Source organism: Alexandromys fortis, unplaced genomic scaffold (genome assembly GCF_014885135.2).
Source record: "Alexandromys fortis isolate MF-2015 unplaced genomic scaffold, M_Fortis_MF-2015_v1.1 scaffold_91, whole genome shotgun sequence".
In the NCBI taxonomy this organism is placed as follows: Eukaryota; Metazoa; Chordata; class Mammalia; order Rodentia; family Cricetidae; genus Alexandromys; species Alexandromys fortis.
Window position 1 is genome coordinate 4612902 of NW_026067968.1, and position 17711 is coordinate 4630612.

The window sequence follows — 17711 nt, forward strand, 5'->3', positions numbered from 1 at the left end:
GGTATGAGGCCTAGGTGCTGGCAAATCATTTTTGTTCCCTGAAGTCCACGATTAAGGGAGATTTATTGTGTAAGAAAAGGGAGCTCTGGTCTCTGGAGTTTTATGTGGTGTGGTAAGCACCAGTGAATTAACAAGAGAAGAAAGATGTAGAGGAAGGAAGGCATGTTTGGGCCCATGATGAGTACCACGGGGTATCTGAAACAAGGATATTGTGATTAAACCCGTGTATGACTCTGAGGTCCTTTAGAAGTAGTCCTTTTGTAGGGAATAAGTGCCCGGTGCCATGTCCTTGGCTTTTGTTGGGGGAATACATTGACTGGGGAAGGCGGTAGATAGGGCGCATAAGCTGCGTACATTCTCAGCTTGGTTTTCAACTTTTATTTTGAAATTAGTTCATTAATTTTTAAAAAGTAAGAATAAAAAAGAGGACAAGTTATAAAATTATTACAAAGAAACATAATGAGACATGGATTATTATTACATCTAACCAACAGTAAAGGCTCTTAGCATTATTCAGGGTTATGTGGTCATTTGTATGTAAAAGTGTTTGCCATATATTGGTAACTGGTCTTGGATAGTTCCTTTAGGGAAGTGACACCCGCTCATTGGTGTAAAAAATTGTTAAATGTCCACATAATTGCCAAATGAGCACAGACCAATGATAAGAATGTTAATTCAAAACCTTCAGGGTTTTTTTTTTTTTTGGTTTTCTTAATAAAAGTATATAAAGAACCAAGCCTGCCATTATTGAGGGCAGTGGCAATAGCCAGATGAAAACATTTTTTATACCCCAGGGCCACAGCTGTATCTATGGTGCCTGTTGGGAGAGATCTGCGAGTTAACACCCCTGGTAAAGCCTGGCTGTAACTCTGATATCTTTTACTCAGTGAGGGAAGGACCATGCTTTGTGGAGAAACTGTGTGCAGAAGTTGAGGGGAAACTCAGTCAACACGCCCTCCGAATTTTGTGATTCAGCAATGTGAAGTGTGTTATTTCAAGAGAATCAACATGTACCTAGGAAGTGGAGACAGTAAAGAAAGACACACTACATAAGAGAGGCACACCTATGAGTACAGCAAGCCGTCTAATAAGCGAAGAATAAGTAATGCTATTGCTTGCTAAACAGCAAGAGCAGCTGTTAATTGGGGCAGAGCGGAATGGAGTCTGTAGTCCTTTTGCATACTGAGCATATTAGTAGCTGCAATTGAGAGAGCTGCTTGGGTGTTTACTGTTCATTAGGAAAGGCGAAAGCACAGCAGCCAACAGTTTGTTAAATACCCCCTGATTAACAGATGTTTCTAATTACTGGAGAACTTATTCTTGGGCACAGTTCCTTACATGTTTACAAGGTTAAACGTCCATGTTTACAATATTCAACATCCCAAGTTCTATATTAAATCTCAAGTTTATTTTTATCTAGTTCTGCTTGTCCCATTACATTATAAATGCATCCTAATTCTCCTTTTCCCTCCTATGGTGAATGTAGGACCCCTGATTTAATTATTTAATATGGAATCATTGTCCTGAGTCAGGAGCGTAGATGAGAATAAAGGTAAGACCCTTTGTTCCCGCTCTTTGTTTGGAGTCTTCTGTTTATAGATGGTAGCTGATCTATTTCAAGATGAGTACTACATACCTACTAAAGCAGGCGCCCCTCTCCAACTATGTCCTAATTGAGGGAAGGCAGGGTTATTTACAAAAGCATGTTTAATCCAAATTAGTGCAACCGAAATGATTTTCAATGGAGAGGTTGTTCTCCTGGCCTTTAGCGTTACTCTTCGTGTTGTGGCTGAGTTCAGCACGCACAAAAGTAGCTCCCTGGGGATGGCCCAGTACACAAGCTTATGAGTGTTTCAGAGGTGGAAGACAGTACATTATGTTTCATGGAGCCATTTTTGGCATATGGCGGGATTAAATAAAAGAGGACAACACCAAAACTAGATGGGGATTTGCTCCAAAGCAGACATGTTTAACAGTCCATAGTGTGCTAGTATGATCTGAGAAAGGAGCCCCAACCCAAAGATCTGGTTTCGGGGACTCTGTTTTGTTAATTCTGAATCAGTCAGTTAAGAAATGAAGCAAACACCCAGCATGGGCCAATGATGAGGAGCATGGGGTTTCTGACCGCGGACAGTGATTAAACCCTTATGAAATCTGAGGACTATTGCAACGTGGTGTCTGCAGCCGGTAGAAACGAGTCCCCAAAGCCCGATCTTTGTGGATTCATGGCACAACCCACATTCCTGCAATAAAACTAGCTATGAATAAAGACTCTATCAGTGACTGAAAATTAGGATAAGACTGGTCAAGATGGCACATGCCTACAGTCCTAACACTTAGGGAGTTGAGGCAGGGGCATCAGGAGCTTGAGGCAAACCATGGTTACATTTCTCCCCAAAACAAAACAAACAAAACCAAAATAAAGCAACAACAACAACAACAAAAAGCAAAACCAACAAAATGAAGTAGGTGGCATGATTCTACATTAAGGGCATTTGCCACCATGCCCGATGATAGCTGAATTCCATCACCTGAAATACTCATGAAGAAGGACAGACTCCTATATGTTGTCTTCTGATCTCTATGCATATGCCCCGCACACACATCCAAGTTTGTGCACTAAATGAACAAATTAATTAAAACAAAAAAGAGAAGAAACCAATGGTATACTTGTACTTTATTGAGCATTTAATGCAGTGTGGGTGGTTAGTCATTTTGAGAGCCTTAGTTTAGGTGCCTAGCATCCGTAGAGATCATGCTATTTAATTATTGCAAAAGGAGACAAGTTGAGACGAATTGACATATGTCAAGGAAAAGAAGCCATTTCTGTAATTAGGGACTAAAAAAAGAACACTCATACACAGGGCCACGATGAGACTTCACACACACCACTTTGGATAAAATCTAGACAACTTTATTGAAATAAACACACGCTAAGTCAAGTCTAATAAGTTTGCTTCTCGTAAAGCGGTGACATAGGAAAAACATAAATGTCACTCAGGGGCTGCTACAGTACGGGTGGACTACCATCAAACACGGTGTGATTAAGAAGAGACACATTCTTAAATTTGTATCTTAACCAGTCCTTTTTGTTTGAATTCAGCCATTATGTACCAGTGGAAACCTTTACACCCTTGGGATCGTTACGCCATCCACTTGTGAAATCCACCGGAAGACAGAGATTTTTCTGGGCCTTTCCAGCATTGCATTTGGGAATTTACCTTGTTAATGTTTCAGTGTTGGCTTGATGGCGGCAAACTTTAAAATTCTGCTAGAAAAATTATCCCATGAGAAATTAAACACATCAGTTAGTGAGGGAAGTAAGCAGGAGCGGGGGAGAAAGCTAACTCAGTCAGTGTTTGCCTTGAAATCATGAGAAACTGATTTCCATCCCAGCTCATGTAAATTAAAAAGGTTGAGTGTGATGATGTATATGAGAAACCCTAGTGCTGGGGAGGCATCCGTGGGTATATGATGGCATGTACCAGTGACCCCAGTGCTGGGGAGGCAGAGGCAGGTAGATTTCTAGCTCTTGTGGCTAGCCAGTGAGAGACATAACTTTATTAAACAAGATGGTTAGCTTCTGACCAGCACCCAAAGTTGTCCTCTGGCCTTACACACACATGCACTCACGCATGCATACACACATACATACATGCACACACTCACGCACACACACACATGCTCTCACACTCACACACACGCACTTATGCACAGACGTGCACTCCCACATGCACATATACACATGCACACATGCTTGCATACACATGCACACATGCATGCATACACTGGCTAACATGAGCCTGCACTTACCCAGGAAAATTGAGCTTGGACCATCACAGGGATTGTACCATATGGTAAATCTCTCCTCTCTAGCTTTTCGCAATGTCCAACTGAAAGGACAACTTTGCTCTTATGTATGTTGGTAACAAACACACCAGCTGTTCCTAATAATTAGAGTTATTTTTCTTTCCTTTTCTTTTTTTTTAACTGCTGGTTTCAGTGGTGTTCATTACATTATTTAAAATAAAAACTAATACAGGTTCATAAATATAAAGTGCTGTTCTTGCTTCCAAATCCCATAAAGCAGTAAATATAAAGGACTGCTGCCTTCCAGAGTGTTACAACCGGAACGCAAACCGTTTATGGCTAATTGATCACCCCACAACTGTGGTTCCTCCTCAGAAGCTGACCCACACTAATTCATTTGCATGTTTGCCTTTTACTCCCCAGAATGAGCACAGCTGATGTGGCTTCCTGGCTACCTTCTGGGGAAGATCTTGCCTGTTTCCCTCTGGAAAAGATGTAAGTGCTCATGAAAGACCTTGTCCTTGTTGGGAGAGGGATGCCATCCTGTCCATAGAATGGTCCCCGAGGTTCAGGTTCCAGGTGGCTATGAGCTTGACAGTGATGGAAATATTTTGTGAGCTAGCAATCAGGATGGATCCACTTCAGCACAGCCAAATTCCTCGGGATAAAAAGATGAGTGCTTTTCGAGCATTTCCAGAATATTTTAATGTGATTTAGATCATAATGGACACAGCCACTTCTCGATTGTATTGCATTCACGGTTCCCTCACTGAGGGGCAACTGTAATAAAACAGCAGATCTTCTCATCAGATGGTGGTTCATTGTGCCACCTGTGAAATAGAAATACGAAGTGAAAGAGGCTCAGGCACAGCTCCTTGAATGACAGCAATTGATAGGGTGCACAGAATTGGATTCATTCCGATTTGCCCTCTTGAAGCTCTCAGCAGAATGGGCAGGCTGGCGCTCTGTGGGATATGCACTGTCGAGACGTGTTTGTGTCTTCAAGGCTCTTTCCTTCCTTAATTCATGGATATTTATTGTAGTATTTGTGAATCAATGAATAAGTTGAGAATAATATGCCTGAACAAAAGTAGAGAATACCACCTGTGGCTTGACGATGGCTTTGCCTGGGGTATCTGAATCCAATGTCTTGATTAATCCTAGACTGTGACTGTGGGGTCTGCTGTGCGCATGGGGAACGTGCCTTTGGATTTTCATTGTTTACATGGGTTGAGTTACTATTAATGTCAATCAATTCACCAGCAAAAGACAAAAAGGGCTCTGCCTTATTCAGTTAGGAAAGGGGCCAATAAAGCAAAGATTACTGTTCATTTCTGTGAGAGGACTTAGCTAGCCCCTTTGCCATTGTTTGGTGTTGGTGCTGAGTCGCTCATAGCGTGACTTATTTTCAAATGTACCAATACTCTTACATAATGAAGTTATGCATTTAGTATAGTTATCAAACTAGTAACGCTGTATAAATAAACACATTCATTAACAGCTTAATACAATGAGCTGTTTTCCTAAGCACACTAAAAAGTATGTTGGTAAACAACACAATTAACAGACCCTCAAAGGCTAATTAATGACTAACCATTGCTCCAGGGGCCCGACAAAGCCTGAACCCTGTAAGGGAATGATTGTTGCAGGGCCTCCCACTCCTTTTCATCTGGAAAGAACAGTGCAACACAATAATATGGCTGGCTGAGAAACTTAATTGTTCTATTTTAAAATGGATTTGCGGGTCATTTTATAACAAATGAATGGACAAATAGAAACATCACTTAATGCTTTGGCACATTATCCTGAGGGTTGATGAACATGGTTGCTATTATTATAAGTCTCTAAAAGATTTTGCTTCATGCCTGAATCCATTATATAGGGGCATAAGAACTGTAGTGTATGCTTATAATCTAAATCCATCCTTGGCAGGCTGAGGCAGGAGCATTACTGCGAATTCCAGGCTCGCTTTAGCTACATCACAAGACCTTACCTCAAAGGTAATTTCAATTTATTTAATTTTAAAATTAAAAACTAAAAATGTAAGCAAACATACAATTAATTAATCCATTGACCAATTATCCCCACCCTCTTCAACTTCCCCAAGACAAAGACTAGGCACCTACTTTCTGAACTAGTTAATCAAACCCCACTCTTCAGATGAATCTAATGATAAACAGTGAAGTTCAAATTAGGTAAAAATATAATTAAGTTTCTCAACCATACTAGGCACTTCCCAAGCCATACGCCCATGGTGGCTACCACACTGAAGAGTGTTGTAGCCTGATAGACAGGGCTAGTGTCCAGATTGCAGACGGCAGCAAATCTGAAAAGGAACGGTGATCAGTGTGTGTTGTCTTCAGAATAAGACAATAGATAATATGTGGTTCTTCGCATTCTGGAATACATGAATCAGTAAATGCATCGATTGCATGACAGTGCAGCTCATTGGTCAGTTGCTAATGGAATATGAACCAATGCACCCCATTCTGTGAAAGTTTCTCTCCTAAAAGTTCTCTGACTTTGTGTTGCTTGATAGGCACATCCATCCTCCTCAACAATAGACAATTGCAAAGGTAGCCTATTCTTTGGTCAATGAGAAAAGTGCGAATTTTTTTGTGAGTATTTTAGTACGAAATTAATGGCTTTTAAAATGTTCTCAATCTAAATGGCTCATTGTTTTAAAACTTGGTAGCTGACACCACAGAAAGAAGAATCTAGGTGACTGAATTCCTCTTTGAGATGGGAGTTTGGCTGTTGCCACTATGCTTAAGACACTTTATGACTACATAACAATCAGTGAGTCTTGCCAATCAGGGCTGATTTCATTGAAGTGTTTATCTACAGACCAATGATATGAATGTATTATGAGACAATTGCTATGAGTCCAGTTGGCATATATTACTCACAAAACATTTTATTTGTGTACTGCAGTTTCCTTATAAGTTATCTGCTCATAACATCTCAGGCTGCATGTCCAATGGGGCTGCCACCATACACACAAGGCTGCTCATATCTAAAGTAATTAAAGTGAAGTGAAATGTAAAATTCAATTTCCCAGTTGCACTGTCCACAGTTCACGTACTTGGCAGCTACCTGAGGTTCTGGGGGGCTGTGTTGGAGATGCAGTTAGTAGCATGCTTGCATTATTCTGCAAAGTGCTATCAGAGGGTCCCTCATACTGTAGGATCACACAGAAGAGGAAAGAGGGACACACGTGAGGACTGTGAGGCAGGCTTGTGAGTTGATCCCCCCATAGTTCACTGAAGGCCCCTGGGAAAAGGTTAGGAAAGAGCTAAGCTAGGAGAAAAGAACCTACGAGGAGCCCTTGGGTCCTCACAAACTTATTGTTTCTGGCTATTTCTCTTAAATACATGAATATTTATTGCATTTGCTGCCAGTGAGATGATGAATGGGTCAATAAACAAAATTGTTTCTGAAAGAAAAAGAAAGAGGTCAAAGATTGCTTATGGATCAATGAGGAATACCCTGGAATGTCTGAGCAGAGGACTTTGATTAAGCCCTGTAACTCTGAGTTCCATTGCAAAAAAAAAAAAAAATCCCATTCATTAGCTCTTAAGGATATGCACTTAATCCAGAAATCAAAAATAGTACGGGTTGTACTCTTGGGTTTCTGTGCATTAAAGCAGTGTGTAAGTCAACCGAGGACTCTATAAATGAACACACACAAAAACATGGGTTGTTTCTCTTCCAAACGTGTGAGTGCTTATCGCGATAGGAATCATTACTAATGTATTTATGAGGCTCTGAGCTCTAGGAACGCATCGATTAAGGCCGATGCTGCAAGACAAGGAATACCTGGATAAATGTTTGTTCTTTTCTGATATGTTGTGCGGTTTTTTTTAATTAAGGAAAGGACAAAATATTTAATTTGATGATTCACTAAATGAAATCCCAGTCGAAGAGGGCTCACCCATGAGTCTAGGCTGACAGCATGCCCCAGGTGAACGCCTGGGATTTCTGGTGAACTATTTACTGCATTTCAATTCCATTCCTCTGTTTAATTAAACAATTAAATTACTGAACATGCAATATTATCTGATGCTAGTATTGTCCGATGGCTCTGAACTGACAGCAGTAAGAGCACTATCAAACATAGCCTAGGGATATTAGTATCTCAATTAATGAGGCCTAAGTGTAGGCCAGGGAGGACCTTTTGTTATAAAATACCACTCATGATTAGTCTGGTCCCGATTCTCTAGAGAAGGCAAGTAAACCCAGGCCTCACGTTTTTTTGCCATAGTAATCATATTTATTTGTTTAGACACACTATAGAATTATACAGCTTCTGTCCATCTCCTTGAAGTTGCAGGGATAAAAAAATTCCATATGCATCCAGATGACTCTGCATATTTCCTTTTGACAGCTGCAGAGACCGAGTCAGGATCTCTTTCCTTCTCCATTGCTTCCCTCACTAGGTTTTCCTCTCCCATAGTGAGCAGGGGATGTGTAGCAGACAGACACATGGGCAGTCTTGGTGCATTGTAGGTCTTAGCTTTCATACTTAAAGGAAAGAAAAGTTGACATTAATTTCTTAAAATTTCATTATAAATATGTTACAAAAATTATTACTCGCTGAAATGAACCAGACCCAAAGACTTACATTTTATTAAGTGAAAATACATAGATTCACAAACATCTAAACATCTACAGGAAAAATTTCGCTAAGCGTACATAAGCTAAGTCGTTACATTTTCATCATCCACAGTGCTCATCCCTCAGAAGCAATGGCTTTGGTCTGCTTTAAGCACTGGACCCCGCTCACAAACCCTACACTTTTTCTCGATTTACACGAAGACCACAAAACCTGTGTGAGTAATATTTAAAAGTATTGTTTTTCTCAATAGGATGCTCTGTTTTATTATAGAGTATCAGTGATATCTGAGCAAATGATCTGGTTGTTCTGAAGAAGAAAACACAGCCATAGGCACACATTACTAGAGAAGAAGAAGGCTAACACGGACCGATGATGACAAGGGTCAGCACTATAAGTCACTGACGATGACTATAATTTTTCTGTCTGAGGTTCACAAAACAACACATCTCAGGTGCTCCCTCCGTTAGCCAGGGGATGGAAGTTAGGCCTGTGGAGTACGCACTGTGCATCAGAATCAGGCACTTTTAGGCATCTTCTTTTCTCAGTGGATCAATGAAACACGATACAAATATATACAAAAATGCAAATGTAAATGAACATTTTGAGACATCAATTAGAAAATAAATATTTGACTACAAATTCTGCTACGACATGGAGAAAACACAGAAGCCAGTTAAGATTAATGGCATAAAGATTATATAAAATGTATCCAAGTTCACATACGAAGTGTAATTAATGGGTTAGGCTCCAGTATGGGATAACACCTTAATTTTAATTTTGAGTCTTACTTGATTTCTCCAGACAACATCCTAACAACCTGAATCCTAAATAACAAATATTGAAAGGAGAAATGTAGACATAATTTGAAAAATATCAAATCTTTTTATTTTTTTTTCCGGCGTTGTACTCTCTGGATGGCTGATGACTGACCCATTGTTTCCTGGCTGGGAGGTCCATGGTTTTCCTAGCCTCACGTTTAACGATCAAGGGAACTGACGTAAGTGGAGGCAAAGTTCTTCTTTTGCTTTGGGTGGCCTTGATAAAATGCTCCTGTCTTAGTAAAGGCATGCATAGGTTCCCGTTAGGCATCTGTAACTGTGTTCTCAATTAAATATGACCATGAACACAGTGTTGAGGATTTCCAAAGTTAAGAGAAAAGACAGAGTCAGGGTGGCATAGATCTGTTGAATATATATAGCTTTAATCCATCAGGAGTTTGTGATGAATAGTCGGTGACATGGCTAGTCACATAAGTAATACAAATGTAGAGAGTGAAGGAGAAAGAAAAGGGTGGTGTTGGATCAATGATGAGCACCGATAATGTATGATCTGGGGATCATGATTACAGGTCTGGGAGTCTGAGGTCCACACCAGAACACGTGTAGATGAACTGTTAGAAAATGTTAGATATGGTATAGCGTGTTATCATAATATTTGTGTTCATGAGTTTTTCCATATTTGTAATTAGAGTAAAATATAATAAATGAGAGGGCAAGGCAGTCTCCAAAAGTAATACTGAGTATTAATATTAGCAGTCTGTTAGTAAATGTGCTGTTAACATATTCATGAACACAGGAGCTTATGAAGACAGGATGCCTGAGGATTCCACAGGAAGTAAAATGATAAGAACCTTCTTTGTATTGTCAGAGCAATGTCCAGTGTTTCTGTCCTTAGTAGATCATATGACAGTGTCCTACAGATTTAGGTGAGTGATTGAGATATTGAGATTGCATACAAGCGAGTGCATGAGGGAGTGAACAAAATGTCCTTTTTGTTTGTTTTAATGATCTCTTCTGTCTTGTACTCTCAGAATGGATTCCGCCCCCACGCGGATTTTCACTCTCCCTCATTCATGAGCTTCATAACGAGCTGTTTTAGACTGTAACACAGACAGTGTGAGTACTGTTTGTCTTCCGATGTTGTCTTCTTGATGCTTTAAAGGCCATTTACTGTATTAAAAAGACCAGCCATGGCCAATGCTGAATGTATTTGAAACACAAGATTTGATAAATTCTTGTCCAATTAAGGATATGTAATGAAAACAGTCCTTTTAATTATACCTGAGGATCTTGTACTTAGTTTTTTTGTGAGTTATAATTGCCTCAGTAGTACTAGTTATCAATTGTTCAATCAATGTGCCTAAATTAATAGAGGAGGGCTGATGTTGGATCAATGATGACCGCGGGTGCTGTATGAGTCGTGGATGGTGACTACAGGTCTGGAAGTCTGAGGTTCACATCAGAAAATTTCTGTGATCTTAGTGATGTATGTAAGGGATAGCCTATTTTATCAATAGATGAGTATAAATGTTATTGTAACATGATACAATAATATAAAATAATAATATAAACAAATATTAGTAACTCTTTTTTCAATCAATTCCACAAAGGAACAACCTATATATGCTACATACATTCATATATTTATCAGCGATGACTCTGGTGTCAAATAAAGTAAAATTGTATTAGTGTTTTTTGGTAAGTCACAGCTATGACCATTTGTTTTCATAAGAAGAAAACCGCATAGAGTAATGTTGATCTTTTTATAACCTCTTCTGTTCTGTTCTATACTTTCAGAATGGATACCCTGCAAGCTGTTTTATACAGTCTAACTTGAAACGGAACCTCGTGATCCAGCCTCTGTGTTCGCAGGAAAGACACCGTGTGGGTATCCTCAGTGTCCATGTCTTGGTTCATATTGCTCATAGATTGCTCATTGTATTTATGGAACACTGCTATAATATGGAGAAACAATCTTGGCAAAATTGTAACCATGGCAAGTGTATGAAATATAATGTTTAACAAAATATTGCCAAATTAAAATTATATTAATCTTAATTTATTTACTCAGCAGGATAAACCTTCCTGCAGAGGTCTGAATTATACTCAAGGACCTTGCCATTAGATTTTGGTGATCATAACTATCTTAATATTCTGAGTAATTACTCAAAAACACATAGAACTTAACAGAGTAGGTGAGGGCTCATGGTGGATCAATGATGACCGGATGTGGTAAATGATTCTCGTATCATGACTACAGATCTGGGAGTCTGAGGTTCACATAGCAATAGCTAGCTTGTACCACAGTCATTGGCAGCAATTATGGCAATTATGAGTGCTCGTCTTGTCTTATGCTTAGTTTAAAACATATTTTGTAGCATGTATTCCAATTAAGGTGTAACTTCACAAGAAGAGTCCTAATAATATACCGCAATATATGACTAAGGATGCCATCTGAACAATAATTAAAGCCATTTGCTTTCTCAAGGAGACATAGTAGTCTAATACGTACTTTGATGTAGAGTACTAGGAAAGAGACAAGACAGGCAAGTGAAGGGCGTGGATGAGTGAACTGCAGAACCTCATTAAATACTTAGTATAAACTCATTATCTCAGTGACAGGTATTAGGAATAATCTACATTAACAGTTACATAAAATATAAATACAATTTCTGTCATTTTATAATCAAGACTTAATTGCATGAGTGTATTAAAATATATACCCAAAATAATCCCTCATTCAGATGAGACGGCTGAGTTCATTGCATGAATTAAAATTATAGGCGATGATCCGGCTAGAGTCAGAGGCACAGCCCTTTGTTTTCTCAATATGAACGTACAGTAGTGCGGGGCATATGTAAATGAGCCATAAGAGGAGAGGAGTAAGACCAGCGCGCAGAGAACATGGATGAGTGAGCAGAATGCCAATATATTTACATTTCCGGCTTTATATGCTCAGAATAGTTCTCCCCGAATTGATTTGCAAATTCTCACTTTGATGTGAGCTTCATGTTCAGCCCTTTTTGGATTCATAGTATAGACACAGTATGAATATAGTCAACATTCCTGTGTTGGTTCATGTCGCTTTTAGTGACTGCATATTTTGATTAAAGACTCACTTATTGTTTAATAAGAATCACCATCACCAAAGGGTTAATATACCCTATGAGGGAGACACCGTGTTCATTTTTTCCAGATTAAGAGTGCATAATAAAATAGACACTAATCATGGCGAAAGAGCCTTGGAAACTCTGAAGTATACTTAAGAGTCTTGTCCTTGGATTTTTGTGATGTATAATTATCTCAGTAGCATTAGTGGCCAATAGCCTGTAAATCAATAGAGAAAGAGATTAATGGTGACTGCTATTGCTGTATCAGTTGCTGATTGTGCCTGCAGGTCTGGGAGGCAGAGGTCCATAGCATAAAATTCCTACTTCATACCCATTATCTTAGTTTTCTTTTATAATTAGATAAAATATTAATGAAAATAAATGAGGAAATATTTTTTAAATCAATACATAATTTTACAAGAATAGTACTAAAATGTTAGATCAAACAGTTCTTTTGGATTTGATGGCTGAGAATACCATGCTACATCAACTAAAACCATAGGCTATGTTCTTGGTAGGGTCAGTGCCATGACTGTATTAACTGTATACATATAGAAAGCATAAGGAGAGTGGAAATTTAAAGTCGGCATATTGCGTGGAGAAGAATAGTGAATGCCAATCTTTTTTTTATGTTCTCTTCTTCTGTGTACTCTTAGAATGGCTGCCCTAAGCTGATGTATAAATTCTTCCTTGCTCGTGAGATTCCTGCTCTAATCCTTGTAGCCCGAAGAGAGATACATTTGCATGTAGTTAGTGTTCATGCCTCCAACTTGGTACTTTTAAAGACTATGCACACTATTGTTGAAAGACTACTCGTCCACTGGAAGACCGACTATGTCCAAACGGTAAATAAAGTTTCTATGTAAAATAGTGTGTTTAGCAACGTTTTTCCAAATCAAGATTTTAAAATCAAACAAATGCCCAACAAGGTAAAAGATCCTGTAAATGTTTGATGTTTGCTCAAGGACATTTTCCTGATTTATAATTGATCAATTGCTCACTAACAATATAGATATAAATAGAGGAGGAGAGGGCTGATGTTGGATCTATGATGACAGTGGGTGGCATATGATTCGTGGATCATGAATACAGGTCTGGAGTCTGAGGTCCACATCCTAAAATAATTAGAGTATGTCCCAGATCTCAGCAGCAGATATGAGTGATAGTCTACTTTCATAAGTATATACAAAATAAATAAGCTGGTAAAGCATTCTTAAATTTGACATGGTTCCACAGGACAAGTAGTAATCATATATACTAAATCAACCCAGTTTTTCTGACAGAGCCTTTGAGATGCCTTATGAACTATAAGTAAAGTCAATGTTCTTGGTCGGGTCAGAACCATTGCCATTTGTTTTGTCAATAAGAACAAGACATAGTGTAATGTAGACTCCGATGAGAGTTAGAAAGAAAGAGGAAAGACCTGCAGATAGAATGCATGGATGGGTGAACCGAATTCCAACCATGTTTCATTTTCTTCTGCTTTGTACTCCTAGAATGGAGCCACCAGGCTGATCTTTGGTCATGAGCAATATAGACACAGTGTAAGTACAGTCAATGTTCTTCTCTTAGTACTATTCTTTCATCAATTGCTCAATAAAATGCATAAATACAGAAGACAAGGGTTGATGTTGGGCCAATGATGAACAACTTTGCCGATTGAGCCGTGGATCATGATTACGGATGGGTCTAAGATTCTGAGTTCCACATCATACCCACTTGTCTTTGTCAGAAGTAATGAGTGATAGTCTACTTTAATAAATTGGCAAAAATGTAAATTAAAGTAAATTGTCAAGGCACTTTCCAGTTAAAACATAACCCCACAGGAAGTGTATAAAATATATTCAAAATACAATACTTTATTCAGTCAGCATGATTGAGGTAGCCGCATGAGGTAAAATCATAGGCAATGTTGACAGTCAGCTTAAAGCCTGGTGTAATGTTTGTTTTCCCATGAAGAACGCATCATACTGCCGTACATAATTATATGAGTGATAAGAGACAGGTACAGCAAGTAAACAGTGCATGGATGAGCGAACAGCATGCCAATCTTTTCATATTCTCTTCTGCTTTGTACTCTCAGGATGGATTTCTCCCCAAAGATGATTCACACCTTCTTTGGTGATCTTCATGGTCAGCTCTTTGGGTTCATAATATAGACACAGTGTGAGTACATTCTTACATTCATTCTCCTCATGATGGCTTTTTATTGCTTTTAATGTCTGTGCCTGTATTGATAAAGGTCTCCTTATCATCGTGGAAGAGCCATTGTGGCCAACATGTTCATCTAGCTTGTGCATGAAACCCATTGTTTCAAAAATGTTATCAAATTAAAAAGTGTAATGAAAGAGACACTCATATCAAAAGATCCCAAGGTGCTTTGAAATATGCTTAAGGATCTTGTCTTTAGATTTTTGTGATACACAGACATCTTTATAATACCAGTGATTGATTGCTCAATAAACATCAGTTAACACAAACAGGAGCACTAATGTAGGATCAATGATGACCAGGTGGCATATGACTTGTGTACCATGACTGCAGGTCTGGGGAGTCTGAGGTCCACCTCACATAATACCTAATATATGCCCATGATCTTAATGATATTAATAATAACCTACTTTTTCAATCAGACAAAATATCAATAAAAGTAAATATAGGTCAAGCATGGTGGCTCATGTCTTTAATAACGTTATTCAGGAGGCAGAGAAAGGTAGATCTCTGGACAGCTGGGGATACACATTGAAATATAGCCCCTACTCCATGAAAAAAAAAAGTAATTTTCTTTTTTTTTCCTTTATTGGGACTTGGTTTCTCTATGTAGCCTTGGCTGATTGCTGATTTGTAATTATCTCAATAGTACTAACAATCAATTTCTCTATAAAATGCACAAATTAATTGAGAAGAAGAGGGCCAGGGTTGGATCTGTGATTACCACTGGTGCCATATGAGTCATGGATCATAACAAGAGGTCTGGGAGTCTGGGGTCCACATCATAAACGACCTAGTTTATATCCATGATCCTACTGACAGTTGTTAAGGAGATTCTATATTTATAACTTGCACAGCTGGAGTACTACTTAAAGCATATACTTAACTCGGTATTTCATTTGGACATGATGACTGGGGATACCCAGTGAGTTAAAATTGTAGGCAATGTCTCTCTCTCTCTCTCTCTCTCTCTCTCTCTCTCTCTCTCTCTCTCTCTTTCTTTCTTTCTTTTTTGCTTCAGACTCTTGGCCAATTCTTTTTTCTAGAAGAACACATGATAGTGGATTGATATACATAGGGATAAACAGAGAGGGGTAATGGAAGTAGATAGATTGCATTGGTATGTAGTCAGAACATCAATTTATTGTGTGTTCTCTTTTGTCTTGTGCTCTCAGAACAGATACCCCAAAGCTGATTTTAGACATTCGTCCTCTGTTACCAGCTTCTTGATCTGCTGTTTGTTCGTGGCATAGATACAGTGTGAGTATAGTCAATATTCACGTCTTTGTTCCGATACTTTACCAGCTATTTATTGTATTGATGAAATATGTGCTTCTTGTCATCCACAAGTGCAACCATGGCCCAATTGTCAGTATGGCGTATGGGTCTAAGGCGATAGTTAAAATTTTTTGCTCAACTAAGTTTGTGCAACCAAAGGGATCACCAATGTGCCAGATATGCTGACTAGTCCTGAAGTATAGTCAGGGATCTCGTCTTGGATGTTTGTTGTTAATGATCATTTCCAAAGTTATAATTAGCCATCATTACACAAACATCCAGAAATTAATAGACAGGAGGAGGGATGATGTTGGATCAATGATGACCGTGGGTAGCTTCTGAGTCGGACTGTGACTACAAGTCTGTGTCTGAGGTCCACATCATAAATTATCTAGCTTGGGGGCTGGAGAGATGGCTCAGAGGTTAAGAGCACTAGCTGCTCTTCTAGAGGTCCTGAGTTCAATTCCCAGCAACCATATGGTGGCTCACAACCATCTGTAATGAGATCTGGCACTGTATCCTGGAAAGTTTATATATAATAAATCAATAAATTAAAAAAAATCTAGCTTATACCCACGACTATGGTAGCAGAAGTATACGATAACCTACTCTTACACTTAATAAAAATACGAACAAAATTAACTGTTTATACTAAATATTTTTATTACATTAAAAAAATTGAATTATATCATCTTTTCTTTTTTTCTCTCTCATCTCATATACCCCTCATTAGTCTGACTCAAATTTATGCTGTTGTATGTGCGCATGTGTGTGCGCACATGCACAGACACACACACACAAACACACACATATTCCTTAATATAATCTGCTCAGTTTATATATAACATTTCCCATATATATGTTTTCAGGGCTGACCCTTTGGTATTGGTTAACCAATTGGTTTGCTCTTCCATGAAGACTATTGCTTCCAATTTCAGAATTTTTTAATTGCCTTTAATTGTGTAGGACTGAGGCCTTGTGGGCTTTACCCAACCACTGTGGCATGCCTATTAGACATCCTTCAATTAGACAGAATTCCATAGGAAGAGTACTGCTGAGGTATACTGAATGTAATAGTTTATTCATGCAGCGAGTCTGAGGATACCGCATGAATTAAAACTATGTTCTTGGTAGGGTTACAGCCAGGTCTAATTCCCCCCATGAAGAACTCATCTCATTGTCACGCATAATTATATGAGTGATAAGAGATGGGTAAGGCAAGTAGCATAGTGCATGGATGAGTGAACAGAATGTCAATCTTTCTATATTCTCTTCTGATTTGTACTCTCAGGATGGATTTCCACCCAAAGATGATTTACACCTTCTGCTTTCATTATGATCTTCATGGTCAGCTCTTTGGGTTCGTAATATAGACACAGTGTGAGTACAATCAGTTCTTATATTGGATTGTGTTGCTTATAATGGCTGTTCTTGTATTGATAAAATACTCTAAGATCCTGGAAAAGCATCTAGGTCCAACAGAGAAAATTTGGCATGTGCATCATGCACAATGTTTAAAAAATGATTAAATTAAGAATGTACAATGAACCTAGATCCTCAGCATGTCTAAAGAGTCTGAGGAACATTCAAATAAAGTCATAGATCTTGTCCTGATATACTTATGATTCATAATATCTTAACAGTAAACTGCTCAACAAACATGCGTAAATTATTCAAGGAAAGGAGGGCTGATGCTGGATCTGTGATGACAACTTGTGCCGTATGAGTCGTGGATCATGACTACAGGTCTGAGAGTCTGAGGTCCACATCATAAAATAGCTACCTTATACCCATGATCATAGCTGCAGTTATGAATGATTTCCTACATTTGATTAGATGAAAAATACCTGCATAAGGCTTTACCAAATAAGTCATAGCTCCACAATAAGAGTTCTAATTATATAT

At 38.6% G+C, this 17711-nt stretch overlaps 1 long non-coding RNA gene, 8 other non-coding genes and 3 pseudogenes across 16 annotated transcripts in view; all 12 read left to right on the forward strand.

Annotated features, from left to right (window-relative positions):
* Nucleotides 1-17711, forward strand: part of LOC126509125 (uncharacterized) — a 37586-nt gene that overhangs the window by 12084 nt on the left and 7791 nt on the right. For 3 of the 8 annotated variants that reach the window (XR_007594060.1, XR_007594061.1, XR_007594054.1), the window contains exons 4-12: nucleotides 1487-1552; nucleotides 4234-4305; nucleotides 8540-9425; nucleotides 10239-10323; nucleotides 11005-11091; nucleotides 12974-13162; nucleotides 13814-13861; nucleotides 14401-14483; nucleotides 15704-15788. This is a non-coding gene — a long non-coding RNA (uncharacterized lncRNA). Of the gene's footprint in view, nucleotides 1-1486; nucleotides 1553-4233; nucleotides 4306-5742; nucleotides 5811-8539; nucleotides 9426-10003; nucleotides 10134-10238; nucleotides 10324-11004; nucleotides 11092-12973; nucleotides 13163-13813; nucleotides 13862-14400; nucleotides 14484-15703; nucleotides 15789-17097; nucleotides 17187-17711 lie in introns of all 8 variants that reach the window. The other 5 variants (XR_007594057.1, XR_007594059.1, XR_007594056.1 and 2 more) reach the window with 5 other exon arrangements.
* On the forward strand, nucleotides 168-244 carry LOC126509181 (uncharacterized; annotated as a pseudogene).
* On the forward strand, nucleotides 8791-8862 carry LOC126509179 (small nucleolar RNA SNORD113/SNORD114 family). Its single transcript, XR_007594095.1, has one exon. It is a non-coding gene; the product is annotated as a small nucleolar RNA SNORD113/SNORD114 family (small nucleolar RNA).
* Nucleotides 9726-9797, forward strand: LOC126509150 (small nucleolar RNA SNORD113/SNORD114 family). Its single transcript, XR_007594070.1, has one exon. It is a non-coding gene; the product is annotated as a small nucleolar RNA SNORD113/SNORD114 family (small nucleolar RNA).
* On the forward strand, nucleotides 10594-10665 carry LOC126509142 (small nucleolar RNA SNORD113/SNORD114 family). The gene has a single exon (XR_007594063.1). It is a non-coding gene; the product is annotated as a small nucleolar RNA SNORD113/SNORD114 family (small nucleolar RNA).
* Nucleotides 11417-11488, forward strand: LOC126509151 (small nucleolar RNA SNORD113/SNORD114 family). The gene has a single exon (XR_007594071.1). It is a non-coding gene; the product is annotated as a small nucleolar RNA SNORD113/SNORD114 family (small nucleolar RNA).
* On the forward strand, nucleotides 13359-13429 carry LOC126509144 (small nucleolar RNA SNORD113/SNORD114 family). The gene has a single exon (XR_007594065.1). It is a non-coding gene; the product is annotated as a small nucleolar RNA SNORD113/SNORD114 family (small nucleolar RNA).
* On the forward strand, nucleotides 13950-14025 carry LOC126509178 (uncharacterized; annotated as a pseudogene).
* On the forward strand, nucleotides 14813-14883 carry LOC126509157 (small nucleolar RNA SNORD113/SNORD114 family). The gene has a single exon (XR_007594077.1). It is a non-coding gene; the product is annotated as a small nucleolar RNA SNORD113/SNORD114 family (small nucleolar RNA).
* Nucleotides 15238-15309, forward strand: LOC126509160 (small nucleolar RNA SNORD113/SNORD114 family). The gene has a single exon (XR_007594078.1). It is a non-coding gene; the product is annotated as a small nucleolar RNA SNORD113/SNORD114 family (small nucleolar RNA).
* On the forward strand, nucleotides 16118-16185 carry LOC126509172 (uncharacterized; annotated as a pseudogene).
* LOC126509184 (small nucleolar RNA SNORD113/SNORD114 family) lies at nucleotides 17502-17573 on the forward strand. Its single transcript, XR_007594099.1, has one exon. It is a non-coding gene; the product is annotated as a small nucleolar RNA SNORD113/SNORD114 family (small nucleolar RNA).